We start from the raw sequence: 10,544 nt of genomic DNA, 5'->3' as shown, positions 1-10,544 counted from the left end.
CCCATTCTTCCTTCCCACTCATTTCAGAGGTGATCCTGAGTCAGCTTTGTTGAGAACCTCTTTGCATCAGTTAAGGAACTCCTGTTTTAAAGCAGGATTTCTCAACACTAATGACATTTGAGGCCGAGTAAGTCTTTGTTGTGGGGAGTTGTTCTGTGAGTTACAGGATGTTAGCAGAATCCCTGGTCTCTACTCACTAGATGCCACTAACATCCACTGCTAGTTGTCAGCCAAAAAGATCTCCAGACATTGCCAGAGATCCATTGAAGAGTACAATCTCCCCTGGCTGAGAACCAATGGTTTAAATAAACAGAAACCAACTCCAGCTGGAGATGTATTGAGAGGCTAATGGAGTAACTCATAGATAGACCTTGAGTAGGATACAAATCCTAGGGGCTGGAGATCTTCAGCCTTCTTTCTGGAAGTTGTCATTAGGTTAGTTCCTTCTGTCTTTGGGTATTCCTGATTAAGTTTCAAATTCTCAGTAGGAAGAATCTAAGTCCTGTTTGGGTCAGGTATTCACTCCTATAGCCTGGAGAATAGAGTCTGTGACTAGAATAAACCTAGGAAGAGGTATTCAACAGGAAAAAATTAATAGCCACCATACTTCCTTTGTATTATGTATCTATATTCTGTTAAAGTGACATAAAACTGGCTACAAATACTTCAATAAATTGGAGTTTATTTTTCTATGATAAAGAAATACATCTGTCGGAGGCAGTTTTTGCCCTGTGTTCAGCTGCTAAGTAATATCATCATAGCCTCTCTGCGTTCCTCAGCTCTGACTTTTCATCTTCAAGCTTATTGCCTGACGTTGAAAGACAGCTAGCATACTTCCTGACATCATGAGTCATGACCACATTCAGAAATAGGAAACAGGCTGGGCATGGTGACTTACATCTGTAATTCCCGTGCTTTGAGAGGCCAAAGCGGGAAAACTACTTGAGGCCAAGAGTTCGAAACCAGCCTGAGCAACATAGCAAGACCCCATCTCTACAAAAAGAAAAAGAAAAAAATTAGTTGGGCATAACAGCACTTTGAGACCCCATCTCTACCAAAAAAATAAATTAAATGCAGAAATGAGCTGGGTGTGGTGGTGTGCACTTGTAGTCCTAGTAAGGAAACTGAGGTGGGAAGATCGCTTGAGCCCAGGGGCTCAAGGTTACAGTGAGCTATGATTGGCCACTGCCCTCTGGACTGGGTGAGAAAGTGAGACCCCATCTGTATAAGAAAAAAAAAAAAAAGTAAGGCGGGGCCAGGCACAGTGTCTCATACCTGTAATCTCAGCACTTTGGGAGACCAAGGTGGGCAGATCACCTGAGGTCAGGAGTTCGAGACCAGCCTGGCCAATATGGTGAAACCTATCTCTACTAAAAATACAAAATAAGCTGGGCATGGTGGTGGGTGCCTGTGATCCCAGCTACTCGGAAGGCTGAGGCAGGAGAATCACTTGACTGTCTCAAAACAAAGAAAAAAAGAAAAGAAAGAAAGAAAAGAAAAATTGAAACACTTGGGATAGGGGATGGGGGGATGCGAGGAGGCAGCAAAAGAACCTTTTATGTAAGAAGTTCCCTCTCCTTTTGTTAGTAAAGGAAAAACTGTCACAGAGCCACCCCCACACACCACCCCATTCCCACCCACCAGCTCCAGCAAACAAGCCTTAAAGTTCCACTGACTAGAAATAGGTTATATGACCATTCTCCTGGTACAAGGTATGATAGGAAAGTTAGTGTCTGGCAAAGAAAGAGGAATGCAGTCATCATGACTGGCTTACACCAATTACAATGAATCCCCTAAGTATGGACACACTGCTACCCCCACATCAAATTTTGCGTTCTATTAACGAGGAAGAAGAGGGTCTGGCTGTTAGGCAATCGTGCAGTTTTTGCCACGTCTTCCCGACATAAAATCCCCAAACACTCATGATTCTGTACCCATGTCCTCTTTCTTTCCTTCTGTAACAACAAAAGGCAGTCCCTTTACCTATACTCTGAATTCCATTCCCCTCACCTCTCAAGGACTTCACTCCTTTATTTGGCTATTGCCTTTCCTTCCTATATGATGAATCTTCCCCTGGTTACAGAATCACATTCCAGGCCTACAAACATGCTATAGGAGTGTCTTCCATCTTTTAAAAATCCCCTTCCCTATGGATAAAGAAATGTGATAATGCAAGCAGAGTAAAATTTTAAGTAGAAAATTTAGCAATTTTACTGCAAAATTCTTTCAACTTTTCTATATGTAATTACATATTTTATAATGTAATGTTGGAAGTAAAAGCTGTTCCTTGACCCCAAATCCCCCTCCAAATTTCCCTGCTTATTGTTCAAATTCATCGAAAAAGTTCCTTCCCCTAGTTGCTCACCTCTCTTTTCCTCTTATTTATACTAGTCTGGCTTCCATTTTCTCCAACAGTACACTGAAGTTGCTTTTTTTTTTTTTGAGATGGTGTCTCACTCTGTCACCCAAGCTGGAGTGCATTGGCACAGTCTCGGCTCACTGCAACCTCCACCTCCTGGGTTCAAGCAATTCTCCGCCTCAGCCTCACAAGTAGCTGGGATTACAGCCACCTGCCACCACCCCTGGCTAATTTTTGTATTTTTACTAGAGACGGTGTTTCACCATCTTGGCCAGGCTGGTCTTGAACTCCTGAGCTTGTGATACACCCACCTCAGCCTCCGAAACTGCTGGGATTACAGGCCTGAGCCACTGCGCCCGGCCTATTATCTTTATTTATTAAATTGTTTGTTTATTTGGTTTTGTTTGAGACACAGTCTTGCTCTGTCGCCCAGGTTGGAGTACAGTGGCACAATCTCGGCTCACTGCAACCTCTACCTCCCAGGTTCAAGTAATTCTAGTGCCTCAGTCTCCTAAGTAGCTGGAATTACAGACATGAGCCACTGTTCCTGGCCGAATTTTTTTTTTTTTTTATTTCCTCAAGACAGAGTCTTGTTCTGTCATCTGGGCTGGAGTGCAGGGGCTGGCTGCAATCTCTACCTCCTGGGTTCAAGCAATTCTCCTGCCTCACCCTCCCAAGTAGCTGGGATTACAGGTGCCTGCCACATGCCCGGCTATTGAGATTGCTTTTATTAAGGTCACCTTTGAGTGGACACTTTTCTGTCCTCATCTTATTCAACTGCCCAGCAGCACTGTTTTTGCTGCTGACTCCTCTCTTGAAACACTTTCCTCTCTTAGCATCTGACACCACTCTCTTCTAGTTTTCTTTCTACCTTTCTAGATAATCCTTTTCAGGCTCATTTGCCATCTTCTTCATTACCCAACTTCTAAAAGATAGAATGTTCCAGGGTTGGTTCTGGGACCTCTTATCTGTCCACAGCAAATTTTTTTCACAGGAGCACTATTGGTATTTTATGTGAGACATTTCTTCATTGAGCAGGATTTCTCATGCATTGCACAATGTTTTATATTCCTAGATTCTACCCACTAAGTGCCAGTAGTGTCTCCTTTGTCCCTGCAGTCAATGTGACAACCCAAATTGCCTCCAAACAATCTCTAGAAAAGTAACACTTCTCCAAGTGAAGAACAATCTCCTCTTTCATTTGGTGGTGCGAGCCAGTCCATAAACCATACACCTACCATGTACAGTATATGTAAATTCTCAAATATCTCCGGCCCAAACTTTTCTTAGGAAATTTAGACTATCTTTAACTATCTACATTTTTATTTGGATGGCCTGTTGTGGAAGGTCAATAAATATTTGATGAATTAATGATCTAATTAACTATCTTAGTCCCTATTTTTGTGTGTGTGACAGAGTGAGACTCTGTCACACACACAAAAAAAAGCTGGAGTGCAGTGGCACGATCTTGGCTCACTGCTACCTCTGCCTCCCGGGTTCAAGCAATTCTCCTGCCTTAGCCTCCCAAGTAGCTGGGATTACAGGTATCCACCACCAAGCCCAGCTAATTTTTGTATTTTTAGTAGAGACAGGGTTTCACCATGTTGGCCAGGCTGGTCTTGAACTCTTGACCTCAAGTGATCCACCCATCTTGGTCTCCCAAAGTGCTAGGATTACAGGTGTGCGCCACTGTGCCCAGCCTGTCCCTCTTTTGTCTAACACTAAATTGCTGATCTTCTCATGCATGTTGTTCACTGTGGGAGATCAGGAGATGTGCTGCTCAGACCCCCTTTCAAGAAAGGACCTGCTGCCCAGCTGTAGGAGTGTAGTTAGCTGAGAGTCTCTAGCTGTTACTGTCTTTAAGGTCTACCTCAGCTCTACAGCCAAAGTCACACTCTCCTTAGCATGTAGTTAAGTCATACTCTTCTTGGGCAGGTTTCTAGCCATGAGGGCACAAGGTGGTAGTTCGTGGGTCTAGTCTAACACAGAACCCCTCCAACCGGAAAGTTTTGCTCAGGAACCCCTCCACTGAGCTGGCAGAGACTTTGTCAGGTTTACATCATTATCTGCAAACTCTCCCTGCACAATTCTGCTTCTGTCCCTTTTCCTACACAGGTATTACTCCCCTGATAAGCCTTTGGCACACCTAACTCTGTCCTAGGATATGCTTCCCAAACAATCTGCTCTGCACTCTCTCTATCCTTCTCATTTTAATAATTTGTATACATCCAGTTGATCAAGCTAAACCCCTACGAGTCATCTCTGATTCTCTGTTTTCCTTCATACCACATATTTACTTCATCAGCGTCAAAAGGTTCTGTTGATTCTACCTCTAAGGTACATAATCAATCTCTCTCTCTCTCCCTCTCCTTCTCTCTAATAACCCAGTCTCAGTTATCATCATATCTCAATGGAATACTGTGAATAGCCTCCAAATTACTGTCCTACTGTCAATTTGGCATCCATTCTTCACGCAGCAGTTGGAGCAATGCTTTAAAACATAGCACTACTCGCCACGCACGGTGGCTCACGCCTCTAATCCCAGCACTTTGGGAGGCCAAGGCGGGTGGATCATGACGTTGGGAGTTTGAGACCAGCCTGGCCAACATGGTGAAACCCTGTCTCTACTAAAAATACAAAAATTAGCTGGGCGTGGTGACACGCGCTTGTAATCCCAGCTACTTGGGAAGCTGAGGCAGAAGAATCGCTTGAACCCGGGAGGCGGAGGTTGCAGTGAGCCAAGATCGTGCCACTGCACTCCAGCCTGGGCAACAGAGTGAGACTCTGTCTCAAAAGAAAAAAAAAAAAAAAAAAAAGGCACTACTCTACTTGAAAATAATGTGTTCTCACTTAACTTCTTACCATGTCTGTCAATCCTCTGTGTGATATCTCATTCATCTTTCTGTCCAGCCTCATTCCTCACTATTCTCCTTCTCTGTCATTATACTTTAACCATGTTGGTTTTTCTGATCTTTGAAACTACTTACACCTGAGGCCTTTGCCGAAGCTGTGCCCCTTTCAGCAGATCACTATTCCCCCAACAGTTTGCATGGCTGGATTCTTTTCATTCATTGGAAGTCAAATGCCACTGCTTCAAAAAAAAAGCTACTTGGACCATTTAATCTAAAGCCATTTTCCTCTCCTCCCTCCTATTACTCTCTCTCTCTGTGTGTGTGTGTGTGTGTGTGTGTGTGTGTGTGTGTGTGTGTGTGTGTGTGTACTTTTTTCCTTAATTGCTTTTTGTCTGTGTCTTTCACTAGACCATAAAATCGATGAGGGCATAAACCATATTTGATTTGTTTATGCCCAGAGCCTAGTATATAGCAGGCAATCCATACACATTTGTTGAATGCATGAAAGTCATCTAATTATCTTAGGTACTCATATTGTTGGGTTGTTTTCCTCATAGTGTTTTGGCAAAGGGATTTAATTTTTGTTTTTATTATTTTCCTTCAGAAAGAGAATGGGGCCCAGCATGGAGGCTCATACCTGTAATCCCAGCACTTTGGGAGGCTGAGATGGGTGGATCACCTGAGGTCAGGAGTTTGAGACCAGCCTGGCCAACATAGTGAAACCCCACCTCTACTAAAAATACTAAAATTAGCCGGACATGATGGTGTGTGCCTGTAATTCCAGCTACTCAGGAGGCTGAGGCAGGAGAATCTCTTGAACATGGGAAGTGGATGTTGCAGTGAGCCAAGATCATGCCACTGCACTCCAGCCTGGGCAACAGAGCAAGACTCCATCTCAAAAAAAAAAAAAAAAAGATTTATAATATTCTAAGGACAATAATCCTATTTCCTTTTAGCAATCTTACCAAATAAATTTAAAAATAAATAAATATAAAGAACAATACATTAGAAACATAGGAGGAGGAATCCTGAAGCATATATCCCACGGATTATAAAAATGTAGTGAGAATAAATAAGTTATGGCTGGGCGCAGTGGCCCACACCTATAATCCCAGCACTTTGGGAGGCCAAGGCAGGTGGATCACCTGAGGAGTTCAAGACCAGCCTGGCCAACTTGGCAAAACCCTGTCTCTACAAAAATACAAAAATTAGCCGGGCATGATCATGGGTGCCTGTAAACCCAGCTGGTCATGAGCCTGAGGCAGAATCGCTTGAACCTGGGAGGCAGAGGTTGCAGTGAGCTGAGATCACATCATTGTACTACAGCCTTGGCAACAGAGCGAGACTCCATCTGGAAAAAACAAACAACAACAACAACAAAAAAACAAATAATTTATAAGTTCAGTCATACTGCAGTGAGGAACATTATCAAATAAATATTGAGTGCTACACTTATATATATATATTTTCATCCAAGAAAAGACCTTAGAGAGGCTTTGCAATGATCAGATCAATTACATAAATCTTGTTTCCTAACCTCTGGATTTTCATTCTATAAACATAAACAAACAAACAAACAAACTCTTACCACCCCCAAGGAATAGGCAGTATATTTTCAGGTAATTCCTATAATTCTTCACTATGATAAAAGTTGGGCTGGGTGCTGTAGAGGACTGCGGCTCGCAAACGAGACGTTCCCGATAAGCCCTGCTCTTGCAGACAAAGCAGGATGGTCCTTCTCTGCAAACAGAAAGGACAAAGGAGCCAGCTGTAAACAGTGGGCTCTGGGAACTGGTCAATGTTTACTGATCTTGGGAGTCAAGGAAAGGTCAGAGAAGCAACACATGCCCCATGACTTGGTAACATTCCACAAACGGCTGTATAAAATAAAGCAGAGTGTGCCGTTCGGCGAGGCCGCCATGTATGTCTTGTCCTGTGTTGTCTTGTGTGTTCATTCCTTTGTTTAGGAAACACGCGGTGCAGCGAGCAGGGTCCGTGGCTCCAAGAGAGCAAGGAACCGGAGGGGGAGCACCCCGGGTGTGTAAGTACAGAAGGGGGACCCACGGGATAATTTTGGGGAATTCCACCTCTCTGGCCTCAGAATACTTACAGCTGTTTCAAGGACTGTTGCTGTCTATAGGAGTAGAAGTGAAAGAAAAGACTTTGAAGTGATTGTTTGCCCATGTTGAACAACATTGTTACTGGTTTCAGTATCAGACTAAAGTGCAGCTGAATCGGAGAGAATGGTTACAGGTAGTAAAAGCTCTGCGTAGAGCTCACCAGTTAGGGGATACTATGCCTCTAAATTTGTGGACCTTGTGTAACTCTATCACTCAGGCATTAGAGTTACTTGAGACTGATTCAGAGCGTGGTGATGTAGCCACAGGAGGAAAGGTATCTAAGGATTTGGAAAAAAAAATAAATCTGAAATAGAGCCCATTTATGCCAGGATAACAGAGGATAGGGGGGTAGCAAAAGGGGGAGAAGAGGAAGAGCCAACTCTTCCTTCTTCTAAGGGGAATTCTGACATGCAGCGTATTATGGGAATGCTTCAACAGATATTACAGATACATTTTTCTAATTCACCTTTGCGAGTTTTCCCTGTTTCTTTTCCTTCTGCCCCATTAGAAGGGGATTTTTCAGTGCCTCCAACCCCCCAGCTTCCTTACCTTTGTCTGGCAAAGTTTTCTCAGTGCCTTTCCTGCCATTGGGGGAGGGAGAAAAGGAAAAGATAAGAAAATTTGAGGAGCTGGATTTGTTTCCAATTATTCGTGCTCCTTTTGCTCCTAATGCTCAGTTTCCAAGTGGTGGCAATGATGTCCAATTTACTGCCTTACAATTTAAATTTTTGAAAGAAATGAAAACTGCCATTTCTAACTATGGACCTCAATCTCCTTTTGTCCTTGGTCTTCTTGATGCTTTTTCATCAGAAAATTTGCTGATTCCTATAGACTGGGAGACTCTGGGGAAGGCTGTTCTTGATCGTTCTCAGTGGTTACAATTGCACAGCTGGTGGAGGGACAAGGCACATGTGCAGGCTAGAAAAAAATACTACGTGTGATTCCCCAGAACCCACTGAGGAACAACTCACAGGCACGGGCCAATATGCTACTCTTAAGGCTCGGGCTGGCCTAAATGATGTCGCCCTTACTCAAATCAAGACTTTGTTTTTAAGGGCCTGGAATAAGGTAGAAATAGCAGGAAAATCTTCCCTCTCCTTTGTAAAGATTTTACAGGACGCAAATGAACCATATCCAAATTTTGTAGCCCATCTTCAAGATGCTGTCTTAAAAACTGTGGGTGTTGGCCCTACTTCAAAAATTTTGTTACAAACATTGTCTTTTGAAAATGCTACTGCTGACTGTCAAAAATTGTTAAGACCATTAAAGGCCAGTGGGGCCAATTTAGATAAATATATTAGAGCTTGTGCTGGTGTTAGAGGGGCTATTTATAATGCTCAGTTATTTGCTGGAGCCCTATCTAAAGCTTAAAAGAAAATAACAAACAAGGTATTTGCTTTCAATGTGGTAAACCTGGACATTTCAAGAAAAAATGTCGTAAAAAATTGAGCACTTTTATCCCTCAAGGCAGAAAGCTGCCTTCAGAGGTGTACAAACGTTGTGACAAAGGTCAACATTGGACAAATAAATGTTGTTCCAAAACTGATAAAAGTGAAAATTTACTGTCTCCTGTCCCGGAAAACAGGAGCCAGGGCCCACAGACTTGGGGCCCCAACAATTATAATACAAGCCTACCACAATACCCAGTGAGCAATGGCCTACAACATCAAGGAATAAATTCAAGTCCTCCTTAAGGATATCACCCCTTACCCCAGTTTCCCAGCTTTATGCAGCAACTAAACAGAGTGCCACTACTGACTTAGCTATTACTCAGCCTTATACCTTGTCTCCTAATGGAGGAGTATATAAATTAACTACTGGAGTGTGTGGCCTTTTGCCAAAAGGACATGTAGGACTTTTGTTAGGTCAAAACAGCAGTACTATACGGGGGTTAATGGTAATTCCAAAAATTATTGATCCTGATTTTACTAATAAAATTCTTATTATGGTACAAGTCTCACAATTTATGCGCCTAGAGGCAGGGGAACGTATTGCACAATTACTTTTATTGCCTTTTTTTCCGTTCCTATCTAGAGAGGTATCTCGACAGGGAGGGTTCGGTAGCACAGGAAAAACTGTTTTTTAGGAAACTTTAGTTTCTAATCAAAAGCCCTTATGTTCATTGCACATTAATGAAATAGTTTTTGAAGGGTTAATTGACACGGGGACAGATGTGTCTATCATTTGTTTAAATCAGTGGCCTATGCAATTAAAAAAAAAAAAAAAAACAAGTTTCAGTTACACTCACTGACTTGGGTGCTGCTTCTATGGTTTATCAAAGCATAAAACCTTTAACCTGTGTCGGTCCTAAAGGTCAACAAGGTCAAATGTTTTTTTATATTGTTCCTATCAATATTAATCTTTGGGAACAAAATCTTTTACAACAATTTGGTGCTTTTTTAAACATTCCTTATATTTCTTCAGCTGCCAAAAATATGATGTTCAAAATGGGCTACAATCCTTTAAATTCATAGCCACTGTTCACCAGCCTCAACCTTTACAATTAAAGTGAAAAACTACCACTCCTGTTTGGGTGGAACAGTGGCCACTATCTAAAGAAAAACTTAGGGTTTTAAAAGAGTTAGTCAAAAAAAAAACAATTGGGTGAGGGGCATATAGAGCCAAGTACTTCTGCATGAAATTCCCCTGTCTTTGTCATTTATATAAAAAAAAAAAGTAAAAAATGGCGTTTATTAACTGACCTTAAAACTATAAATGTTTACATTCAACCTATGAGGAGTTTACAGCCTGGTCTTCCTAATGCCACCCTTATCCCACAAAGTTAAAAATTAATGGTCATAGATCTCAAAGATTGTTTTTTCTCTATTCCATTACAACCTCAAAATTATAAGATGTTTGCCTTTATTATTCCTAAATATAATAATGGGCAGCCCACTCAAAAATATCAGTGGAAGGTTCTTCCCCAGGGTGTGCTTAATAGCCCTACTTTATGTCAAAAATTCATACATAGGACTTTAAATCCTGTAAAAAATCAGTTTCCAACTGTGTTATCATTATATAAATGATATTTTATTGGCTACCCCTAATGTAACCCTCCAAAATCAAGTTTTTAAGGTTTTGCAACAACAGTTAATTCATTATAATTTACAAATATCTCCTAAAAAAAAAATACAAACTCAGTTCCCCATTCAATATTTGGGGTATCTATTGGCTAAAAAACAAATCCACCCACAAAAGGTTCAAATTAGGAGA

The sequence above is a fragment of the Rhinopithecus roxellana genome, chromosome 15, assembly GCF_007565055.1.
Source record: "Rhinopithecus roxellana isolate Shanxi Qingling chromosome 15, ASM756505v1, whole genome shotgun sequence".
Classification (NCBI taxonomy): Eukaryota; Metazoa; Chordata; class Mammalia; order Primates; family Cercopithecidae; genus Rhinopithecus; species Rhinopithecus roxellana.
This window is presented reverse-complemented; position numbering follows the sequence as displayed.